Below are 12,140 nucleotides of genomic sequence, written 5' to 3'. Positions count from 1 at the left end.
ATTTCCTTCTCCAGTGATATTTAGGTCCTTTTGTAAAAGCCTCAGAAACCATAGCCAAGAATCCTTGCTCTCCTGCTCCACCATTGCATAAGCCACCACATAGGTGGTGTTGTTTGCATCCAGCCCCACTGCAGCAAGAAGTTGACCTCCATAGGCACTCTTCAAGTGGCAGCCATCTACACCCAAAATGGGTCTGCAACCACTCCTGAACCCCATCTTCAGTGCACCCAAGCAGATATACATTCTTTTAAAGACAGGGGCCTTGTCAGGATTGTTGAAATCAAGTGTGATTTCAACAGTTGTGTCCGGGTCCACCCTTCTCAGCTCAGTTGCATATTCTTGCACCCTTGCATACTGTTCTTTCAAGGACTTTTCAAGTTGTTGCACAGCAGCTTTCTTAGTCCTGTATGCTTGCTGAAAGGACACCCCTTGCCTTTACCCTAGCTGACATGGACTTCATAAGTGCTTTTGTTGTAAGAAAACAAGATATACTTAAGCAATCAGCCACAAAATACATATTTAGTTCAATAAACTTGTAAACAAAATAGAAGTGAACTTTAACATTTACATGTTGAGATGTCAGGATTAAGTTGTATCATGTCAGCAAACTTTCAATCAGATATGGGGTTCTAACAGCAGTGTTGTCAATAACTCTTGCACAACTGTGCTTTTTTTGGTAGGTCTTGATCTGAAATGTATTCTCATGTTGCATCTTGGATGCATACAGCTCAAAGTCACAGTTCTCAGGTTTGCAAATAGCCCTCAGCCTTTTTTTGTCATTCTTCACAAAAATAGGGACCCAACCCTTCTAAATTGCCTGCTCCCTTATAGCTGCTCTCAGGATTTGAGGGGTAGCAAACAACATACCCTTGCAGAAATGTGGGTCCTTCATGTCCACCTTAGGGTTGAATTCTGGAAAGTTAGGTCCCTCTCCATCATCATCAGAGTTGTGTTCTTACCCTATTCCTTCTTCATCAAAGTCAATAGCCCCAAACATGCCCTTATTGTCCTCATCCTCAGCTCCTTCATCCACATTACTTCTCCCCACAGAAGCAGTACCACATCCCTCCTCTGAAGCCCTTTCACCTCCCTCAGGGTCTGTTAACCAGTCAAACAAGAAGTCATCATCAACTCTATAGGCTGCAACATCATCATCATCAACAGCAGGGTTATAGTCATCATCTTGACTATTTTCTTCTGAACTAAACTTCAATCCTCCTTCAGACTCACATTGCTCCTCATCCTCACCTGATCCCCAGCCATCCTCAACCTCAATTTCTACATCCTCTCCCCCTTGTCCTCCTAAATTCTCACCATCATCTCTAAACCCTAAACCCTCACCATCATCAAGTCCTCCTAAACCATCACCATGAGATTGTCCTCCTAAACCCTCACCATCATAGTCATCATCACTATCACCATCAACTTGCTCAAACTCCAATTTACCCTTTCCTTTATCAGTAGGATCTATGACAGGAACTCTGCTTGCTTGAGTTGGCACATCCTCTTGATGCTCAATAATCTTCACACCAGGCAAAGCCTTCCTAATTGCCTGCATCTTATACCTTTTTCCCTTCACTTGGTTTGGCACCTGAGGCTACTTCTTAGGAGAATCAGGCAGCTCCTCAATCTTGACACTTGTTCTTGGCTTTCTTGGTGAATCTGATAGCTCTTCTATGACAACATTGCTTGATGCAGCTTGACTCCAACCAGGCATTTGGTCTTCATACATAAACAAATCATCCAGAGATTCTTCATAAGCAGGGTCCAGCTCCAAATGGTCAAGGTAAAGTATCACCAGCCTTATTTCAGGCACCAGGCAACACATTCTGATCACATCACTATCACATCTCAGCTTTGTCTTTCCATCCTCCTCACTGCCAATGGAATACCAGTAATCTATCCTTGTCCCAGCGTATTTAGGGTTGATGCCCCTCACCATGCCATCCACTTTAGTCAACGACATTCTGTCTTTGTCAACGTTCTCATAGTAACTGATGCTTCCTCCAATGTACTTACCTTCAATGTGATCTATATAGTCACCATGGTATACCTTGGTGGTAAAATAATCAGGGTGAACTGAAAGTGAAAAAACACACTGTTAAAATAGCATACCACTAACCAAACAGCCACAACACCTTGTCAAAAGTAAACCACAATACAGCCCTAAACATGGTACAGTTGCATAAAACAACAATAAGCACAATAAATAAGCCAACAACATAGTTTAACAGCTCCAACAACCAAAACCGGCCAAAAATGAATTCTTTAGTAGGACCACTGGCCCTGCAGGACCACAGACCCAGTCTTAAATCCCATAATTCACATACTCAACAACAAGCACATGCAACCTTGCATATTTAAGTCCTTTCTTATATAAAGAGAAACAGAAGACCACAAAATACAATTCCAAACCCTAATTCTTGAAACCCCCAAATGAGAAGCTTCCAACCCTTATCTGACAAAACCTAAACCCTAAAATCATAACCTTGTACTTCGAAGCTTCCAAACCCTAAATTTCCAAGCCGAGTAACCAAACAGCCAATAAATTTCAATTCGAATGCAATACGATATACCCAAGAACAAACAAGGCCCCAAATCAAAAAACCAATAACCTCTTAATCAAACCCAAAACAGAAAACCTCCGGAAAAAAAAAGGCAGAAATCTTCATTTTCGAATTCAACTCTCACCGTAGTTTTGAATTTCTTCGCCTCCATTTTCCAATCGAGGCATCCAGTCATCGGGCTCAGCCATGTCGATGCTCTAATCCAGTAATAGGTTGATCTGGGTTCTTCAATCTAGGGTCCAAATTTTCCAGGTGGTTCACGAACACAGAGAGAGAGCTCGAGAGAGATAGAAGGGATTACGATTTTAATTAGGGATTAGGTTTACACCTTTGGGAATTGTTATCGAGACCGTAATGGAGGGGAAACAGTCAGTAGGGTTATTTTGGACATTTCATACAAATTTAGGTTAGAAACTGAAATGTGGGCCCTCCTTGTCGGTTCCAGCTCAGCGCATGACGTCACTTTTGGCGCCGGATTCAAATTTTGGACGACATTGATGGAATCTGAGAGATCAGGGATGAGTTTGATTAAAAAAAAAAAGATGAGGGACCAAACTGATGTTTGGCCTAAAATCTGAGGGACTAAACTGAATTTAATTTTTTTTATTTATTTATCTGGAATATATGGTTCATATATATATATATATATATATATATATTTATATCTGGAATATATGATTCATATTAACAATTGGTTTCCTCTATTTGCTGCATATTTGGTTTCCTCTATTGACATCCTTTTACTCTATCATCTGCATTTGTGTTAGAACCAAATAATTGTGATCAGATTTCTTGATTGGCCGGTTGCATATTGACTTCCAAACCTACTGAAAGTTGACTAAATCATTAGATTAGACTAGTGACTTTTACGCTTACCAGTTCATTTGTTGTTTCCCTGGTACTGATCTAGTCCATATAATCTTAGATGCATTAATTGATATTTAATAAAGACTAGCTACTTTATAAATTTGTCTATGACTTTATTTGCTGACGAGAAAATAGTACTGATCTAGTCAAATATTTCAGTGGAGCTTTATTGAATGTTGTTGAAGGTTTTAGTGGGGTTCTACTGAACAATATTCATTGGATTCTTTCTTATCTTTTTTGTAGGGTGTGGCTTTTGTTAAGAAGCAGAGTTTCATCAAACTACCCATTAGACTCTACAAGCATATTCACTACTGACAAGGTAACCTGAAGTTTTAAATGTTGTTATATTGTAGTCTTCCATAATAATAATGTGTCATTTGCATAGGTATTTGAGAGCAAATTAAGATGCATTAACTGAATGGATTCATGCACAAGCAATGCAAAACAATCTGGTAGTGGTTACTATGAGGTCTGATTCTGGGGGTGTTGGAAAAAGACAGAAGAGACCTCGAATAACATTTTGCTATAAAAGAAGTGGTGAGTATAGGTCAAGGAAATCTAATCGTACAGATGATTCAAATTTTGCTTCTCAAAGTAAAAAGGGTAAGCGTATAATCACAGTATGCCACATTGATAATAATTCAGCTAGATTCTCCACAACCAGATTATCAACTACAAACTGAAAGTAGCTAAACTGTTTCAACTAGATTTTAGTTTGTATTACATATCTAAACTAATTCACGTCTTAACAACTGCTGTTTCATATCCTTTTTTACACTGTCCCAAAGAAAATTGCTCATCAGATTGTTTATCAGTCTAGCAACACGTTAAGGAATTTTAAGATACAGACATATACATAGGTATGCTTCCTTTTAAGCAACTGTTTTGTAAGAGTTACCACTTATCATGCTTCTCATCGATTGGAATCGTGCTGTGATTTAGCTTACTGATTTTGCACAAACTATGAAGAACTATTGAATTTAAAGCAAAAAAAAAAAAAAAAAGGAAGAAGAACCACTCACTGAAATTGATGAAATCGCACAGATTAGACCAATTCAGATAAGAAGCATGATCCAAATATACATTGAAAGCACAAATTGAGCAAATACATAGACAATAATTCTGTTTAAAAAAGTACAAAATCAAATCCTGGAATAGGTGATTGCTTACGGTCAAGATCCAACTTGATTAATTTTAAACAGCCCCCAGATTGCTACAGCTCTTCAACAATTCTGTCCTGCACAAGACAGATATCAGTTTCAGAAACTCCATAAGCTAAGCAATTCTTGTGATTTATAACAATTTATATGATGTCATAGCCATGATACGTAACTTTTCACACCATAAGACTAAGAATGCCAAGAGTCAGACCCGTCCAGCATGATTAACATTAATGAATAATTAACATTAATGAAAAGGCAGACAAAAACATAGAAACATACCCTGTCCAATCAAAATAAGGAAGTTTCGGAGTTCGACCCTGTCCTTTCTTCATGCAATATTGCCAGCCTTCGTTCTCTGGATTTCCCGCCCCATTGGACTGCTTGGCCTTTAAATGTACCGATTTATGCAAGCTCCACGAAGCCTTAAAACAATCTTGAGTGCTGATAAGAGTCCAAATCTCCATAATCAGTCAAACTTACAAATCATTTTCAAACTTCTATCAACATACGCTATCGATTCTAATCAAATCAAACCGCTAATGTGTTCTAAATCCTAATCAAGCTAAACCCAAAAAGCTCAACTCACTATAATTTCTACAGGGCACCCTAATAATCCACTATAAACTCAAAGAAGGAAATCATTACAAACTAGAAAGCGGCATCTTCACGAGGAAGCTTCAATTCCACACACTTGGGACACCTGCAAATGGAAAATTAAAGCTTAATTCAACAAAAGTTCCAATCTTTCAAGCCATGAACATTCAAGAATTCTCAGAATCAAGTATTTCTGATTCAGTAGCATCAAGATTATAGCTTTATTAATCAAAAAAATCATAAAGATTAGTGAAATTGAAAAAAAAAAATTGAGAGTGAGAAATTGACATACTGAAGATTGGCGGGTTTGCTGCAACGAGCACACGACAGAGTGACGACGTCGGCCATGATCGCATTCAGTAGCCTCAGGCGAGCTGTGCGACAAGAGGAGGAGGGGCTAGGGTTTGAGTTGAGAGGGAAAGTAGCTCCAATCTGGGTCAGACCAACATATTCAGATTATCAGGATACATTCATACATACAATTTCATTACTCTGAGGAATTCAATTTCAATTTCAAATGGGTGATTCATGATTCAATCAGATTAAGAAGAAGAAGATAAGAAGAGAAGAAGAAGAGGAAGAGGAGTAGAAGAAGACGGAGAGAGAGATACCTAGAGCTCGGAGACGGAGACTGGAGACCGGAGAGGCTGAGACGGAGAGTCAGAAACGGCGGAGACGGAGACACGTAGTCACGGAGAGAGTCAGAAACGGCGCAGTTGAGTGCAGTTGGGTTGCTGTGTTTGGGTTTAGGGCTCCAACCCCGACTTCGGTGGGGCTTGAGAGGAAAGAACCATTCCTCTTTAATTTCTTCAACTCTGCCAATCTCAGATCGAGGCCGGGCTCAGGATTCAGAGCTGTTACTTCAATTTTAGATTGAGGTCAGGATCTCGGCGCTTCAGATTCCGCCTAAGAATGGAGGAGGGAGGATTGTGATGGTGAGGAGGAGGAAGAGGAGCTCGAGTTTAGGAGGAGCTCGAGTCTGGGTTGAGAATGGAGGTCAACACTGAGCTTAGGGTTTGTGTTTCAGTTTTGGGGTCGGGCGCAATTTTTTTTCTAAGTGTGAAAGTTTTGAGTTTTAGTCCCCGCTTCTTCATTTCACTTAAAAGACTTGGCGGTTTTTGTAAAAATAGGTTCCCGCAAATTTTCGAACAAAACTTTTAACACCAGTCATTTTAAGAACCGATGTTAATGATATACATTTAAATCGGTATTTTCATAAAACGATGTTAGATTACTTTTTTACGTCGTGGGCAAGTCTGACCGATTTAAAACATGCGATGTCTAATAACATAATTTTAGTAGTGCGTCCACACGTAAAGAAAACTGGTACCAAAAAATGTGGATGCCCATTCTTATTAAGAGAATTGAATGTTGGCGATGGAAATGAATGGAAGCTAGTAGTTGTATGTGGAGTGCATAATCATAATGCTTCAAAATATCTCCAGGGACATAGCTATGCAGGGAGATTGACTCAAGAACAAAGTTTGCTCTTGGTGAAAATGTCTAAGAATTTCATGCGACCTAAGCAAATTTTGACCACCATAAAGATAAGAGGTGGGTTAAATGTGTTAACCTTGAAGACAACATACAATGCTAGACAAAGGTACAGGACAAAAGAATTGGCTGGAAGAACACAAATGCAACAATTATTTAGTAAATTGTCTCATCACAACTATATTGAGCATCATAGAAGTATTGGACCCGATCAGGTTCTGTCATACTAATTTTGGACTCACCCCACCAATGTTGATATTTTGCGTTCATTCCCGCATGTAATTATAATGGACTGCTCATGCAAGACTAATAGGTACCGCTTTTAGAGATTGTGGGGGTGAAGTCAACTAATATCATATTCACTGTTGCATTTGCATATTCATAGAAGGAAGATAATTTCATATGGGTTTTGTCACGGTTGAAGGAGTTGTTTAATGATGATCTTCCTCATGTGTTAGTCACAGATTGTGACGACTTAAAATTTTCTGAAAAATAAGTTAGCAAACTGAATTATATATGTTGAAATATAAGAGTTGATTTTTCTTATTTGTTTATGGGTTTAAGTAAGAAAGTTGTAGCCCAAGTATTTGGCCCAAAACCCAAACCCAATTGGCTTAACAACTTATAGAAAAAAATTCCACAACCAAGCTAGATCAACACCAATCCTAAACTCAAAGTTTTGTCTTTTTTCTTCATCGTGTTTTTCACCTTCAGATTCTCTTCAATCTAAATACATAGCTACCACCTTAGAAAAGCATAAAAGTCATAGCTACCGCCATGGGCAAGGAGGAGGTGTCAGTGGCCTTGAAAAATAAGTTTCAAAATCGATGATTCCCCAAAGCTATGAAGTAGGAGCTGGAACCTAGAATCAAGAACTGGGACTTTAGATATCTGGGGGTGGCTAGTGTAGTACCTATATGGGTAAGATTTCAATTAGAATATCCAATTTTTCTTATGTTAGACCTATCTTGAGTTCTATGTTTTCACCTCCTTTCCAGACACTAAATAGGCTGAGCCATCTATGCTTTCCATATAGTTCCTTGAGTTGCTAGATACGTAAATAAACAAAGGGGGGAGAGAGAGAGTTTTGGTGTCTTAGAAGTGGAGGAGTAAGAAGTCAGGTGTGATTCTTTTTCTGATTATTTGATAAGTTCTTTGCTGGTTCTAATGGTTAATTCAATTTGCAAATTGGGTTATGTTTCTGTTTTTTTTTTTTTTTTTTTTTTTTTTAACTCCTTAAGCTATTGTAAGACCTGTAAAATTTGAAAAAAATATTCAATTCATTGTTAGCAAAACTTGCAATAGATTGGAATATCAGTTAGCCTTTATTAGTTTCTTGTTACTGGGTAAAACTCTTTTTTCATCTTTTTGTTCTATTTTGGTTTCACCAGTTCATGTAAATAGTTTACACCAAAGGTTGTTGAAAATTTTCAAATAAGAAATTGGAATCATTCTGATTTCTATTTTGTTGTTTCCTTTGGTCAGTGGAGTTTTTGGAGTTGTTGGAAAACATAGATTAGCAGAGTTTGACATAAGAAAAGTCAAGAATCAAGTAGCTAGGAAACATATGCAGTTTTAGAGTTAAATGTATAGAGCCTTAACTCATCCTTTAAAACTTTGTTAAGAGTGTGGTTTCTTTTATTTGAAACATTAGAATGTCTATTTTCAGTACTGGAAGTTTTACACAAATTAGAGTTTTGAAAAGTTACATTAAAATGGAAGAAGTAAGCACACATCAACAGTTTTTGTAGAAAAACGTGGAACTGTAGTTGAACTTAAAAAATTCATAACTAATTCTAAAAAAAATCATTTTCAGGTGATTCCAACTCTGAGAGTTTCTTTAGGATGTCAGAAACAAATCATTAGAAGGCCACAAAAACAGATTTGTACAGTTTTTAACGTAAAGGTGACTGGGTCAGAAAATTGCAGTATTTCAGTTTGTCAAGTAAAAATCTGTTTTGGTCAAAACAACTCACTGCCAGATTTTCAAAGTATTTGAGCTGAGTTCTTATTTAATTCTATGCGTGTGGAACTAATGAATTTTATTCTTTCAATAGGAACTTATTTTCATCTGGATACTTAACGTGAAAATCGATCAAGATAGGGGAAAACTTGGGGAGCCTCTATGTTTGTATTGGATGTTTGTTTACATGGTTATATGCATATATGTTCTCTGATCTGCTTGTTTGGAATGGTTGAATATTGAATATATTTATATTTTCAAAGTATATATGATGAATTGAATATATTTATATTTTCAGTAAGACATATGAAATATATGGGTGGTGATGGTAATATGTATATGCTATTGGAATAAGTATGTTGGTAGTTTATCTTTTGCGTAGTTGAGTTTATAACCTCAGCAGGTACCAGATCCCAGGTATGCCCATTTGTTAGTGAGTATTTAGTATAGGATATTGAAAGGGTAATTCGGGACTGGCGAAAGGGGAATGGACAAGATGACTAGCAAAAGAGGGTTAGGGGGATTGATTTTGGGTGGGGGGTAGTTCATATCGTTGAATACTCTGAGTCACCTTCGTGGTAAAATACATGGTATGAGACATGTAGGCTTGGTTATTTTGCAATGTGGATTATCGGGAATAGATAGCAGTTGCATCCATTCATTATTGTTGTTCTAATCTATGATCTTCAAAGAGGTTTTATTCTCCTACTGGGCAATGTATGCTCACCCCTTTTACCATTTTGCAGGTGACGAATAAATAAGTTTGACGTTATTTTCCTACAATGATGTTTTTAATAAGGTGATATACATATGTGTTATTGATCATGCTTGGGTTCCTAGATAAGAACTTGGAATATAGTTGATCTTTTGTTGTAACTGTTGGTGTAAACTCCTCATGTAATAAGGTTGTGTTTCAATTTCAGAACCTTATCAAGCGTTGTTCTTTTCCAATTGTTCATATTTCGATTTCGAAAATTTATTTCCGTGATTGGAGTATGAGTTGCATCTCCAAAAAAAAAAAAAATGAGATGTGACACAGATAGAGACTTGGCGCTTATGAAAGCCGTAAGTAAAATATTTCTTACTAGCAATCATATGTTGTGTACATGACATATTAGTAAAGGGATGCTTGCAAAATGCATTAGCATGTTTGAAACCAAAGAAAGGTGGGAGATGTTTAATGATGCTTGGCAATTCATGATCACTTCCAAAACTAAAAAAGAGTACCTGGAGAGGCTAATTAAAGGCATTTGAATTTAGATATAAAACATAATCATATGGTATTACCTATTTGAAGGACACATGGTTAGTGCACAAGGAAAAGTTTGTATTAGCATAGACAAACAAGTTTCTACATTTTGTTACTACTAATTCGAATAGGTAATTTGAATGTTTTTCAGTATGTATATATAAGTATTATGTTATTGTATTTTATTAACTTTTTTCTTCTTCTATAGAGCGAAAAGTGCACATGCAAAGCTAAAGAGACAACTTGGCTCTAGCCAACCTAACTTTGATTCGTCATAGGATAGTAAACATTCTTTAATAGAGCTGCAACATACCGATATTAAAGCATCATTTGAGAAGAGTCGTTTCATTGTTTGACACTGTGCCAAGCAGGAGGAGTTGAAAGAGTTGAGAGACTTTGCGTCTATCACAGCATTAAACAAAATAATTTGCAAGTTGAAAATGTAATATTGTCTTCGTAATTGATCATTTCATTAATTTATTCAATATTATACTGATACTATTTAATAAACATGGCTGACATTGTGAAGGGAATGTAGAATCATGTCGCTGTACTCTTCGCCATACACATCAACTGCCATGTGCCAACACTATGCCAAAAAGGCCTTCAGACGACACGCATCAGACGACATAAGTTTTGTTTTATGTCGTCTGAGTTTTTCAGACGACATAATTTTTTTTCTGTTGTCTGAATATATACTAAAACCATACTGGTTTAATTTGGAAAAATGGTGAGCATTCAGACAACACATTTGTGTAGTTGTAGAAGGTGGTGATTTCCTATCTCAAATTTGGATAAATGGCAAGCATTCAGATAACACATTTGTGTAGTTGTAGAAGGTGGTGATTTCCTATCTCAAATTTGGAGGGATATCCAAAAGTTGATTGAGTCTTTTCCCTCTCAAATAGCCACATGTTGTGACATTCAGACAACATTTAAATGTTGTCTAAATGTGGGGGTTGTTTTAAAATTTCCTAAATTATTTTGACTTGTGCTATTTGACATTTTGACATATATCCCTTCTCACTCAGTTCGACCATGACTAAACACTACTCAAACATCACCCCGCGCGCTCTCTCCTTCTCACTCAACTCTCTCAACTCGACCTAGAACTCGCGAAACTAGAAAACTCAAACACCAGCCTCTCTCCTTCTCACTGTGCTCTCTCAGATCTCGATTTTCACTCTCTCTATTCTTCTTCATAGTCTCTCCTTCTTCTTCTTAGTCTCTACTTCATCTTTCATGTTCGTATTAATGGAGCTCTCCAGCAAGAACTGTTTTCAAATCGGATATTGGTAAGCAATTTAGGGTTTCAATCATTTTGTAGTTTAGGATTTCGACGGGGTTCAATCTTCGATTGATTTTAGGGTTTTTTTTTTTCTGCAAATGATTTGTGTTTTGGGGTTTTTTCAACTGGGTTCTTCCTTGTTGTCAAACAAAAAACTCTTTCTTCTTTCAATTAAAGCTGATTTGTGTTTTGGGGTTTTGAGTTTGGGTATAGTTCTTCAATTTTGTAACACGTTTCTTCTGTTTTGTTGGTCTTGTTAGGGAAACTTGGTGCTACAAAAGGATTTGCTGGCAAGGCTCACTGCTCGTAGTGTAGTGCAGAAAAACAGAAGGCTTGTTTGTCTAAATTTATGGGTCTTGTTTAATCGAGTTCTTCAGTATCAGAAACTTTCTTTTGGTAAGAACACCTACTTTCTATTAAATCTCTGTTCTTAAATCTATTCAAGGTTGTTGTGGAATGCACTTTTGATTATTATCTAGCTATGGTGACTCCATTAGGATGATTAGGACTGGAAAGGGTCAAGTTCAATTACTGCACACCATGTGTTTGAAGTTATGCCTCAAAGACAACACCCAAGCTGAACCAGTGGGCTATTCCATGATTTTCGAAAAACCTATACTCCTTGTTTCACTCTCAGTCTTTGATAGCTTAAAATAGACTCTTCAATGATCATTTTGAACCTGGTTTCATGAAAAACGGAGTGAAATTGAGATACCTTATGCTATTTTGAAGTTACTGCACTGTTTCAGGAATTCTGCAGAATTCAGCGTTCCTGTCATTTCAGATTCTTGTTTGACCATTCATTTGAACTGCGAATAACATGAAATTTTGAAAAATAGTAGCTTTGCATGTCTACTTTAAATCTGGAGAGTTGTGATTAAAATAATTGAAAGGATAATTGTTGGTGAATTTTTCTTTCTTGTTACCAGTTTTCTGAGAACTTTTCAACTTGCAG

The 12,140-nt window shown here is 37.1% G+C and overlaps 1 long non-coding RNA gene across 1 annotated transcript; it reads left to right on the top strand.

Annotated features, from left to right (window-relative positions):
- The first annotated feature begins 7,346 nt into the window (after positions 1 to 7,346).
- Positions 7,347 to 9,517, top strand: LOC133736543 (uncharacterized). Its single transcript, XR_009859609.1, has 3 exons — positions 7,347 to 7,606; positions 7,722 to 7,806; positions 9,395 to 9,517. It is a non-coding gene; the product is annotated as an uncharacterized LOC133736543 (long non-coding RNA).
- Positions 9,518 to 12,140: the final 2,623 nt, after the last annotated feature.

The sequence above is a fragment of the Rosa rugosa genome, chromosome 3 (assembly GCF_958449725.1).
Source record: "Rosa rugosa chromosome 3, drRosRugo1.1, whole genome shotgun sequence".
Taxonomy (NCBI): Eukaryota; Viridiplantae; Streptophyta; class Magnoliopsida; order Rosales; family Rosaceae; genus Rosa; species Rosa rugosa.
The sequence above is the reverse complement of the archived record's forward strand: the minus strand, read 5'-3'. Positions and strand labels throughout refer to the sequence as shown.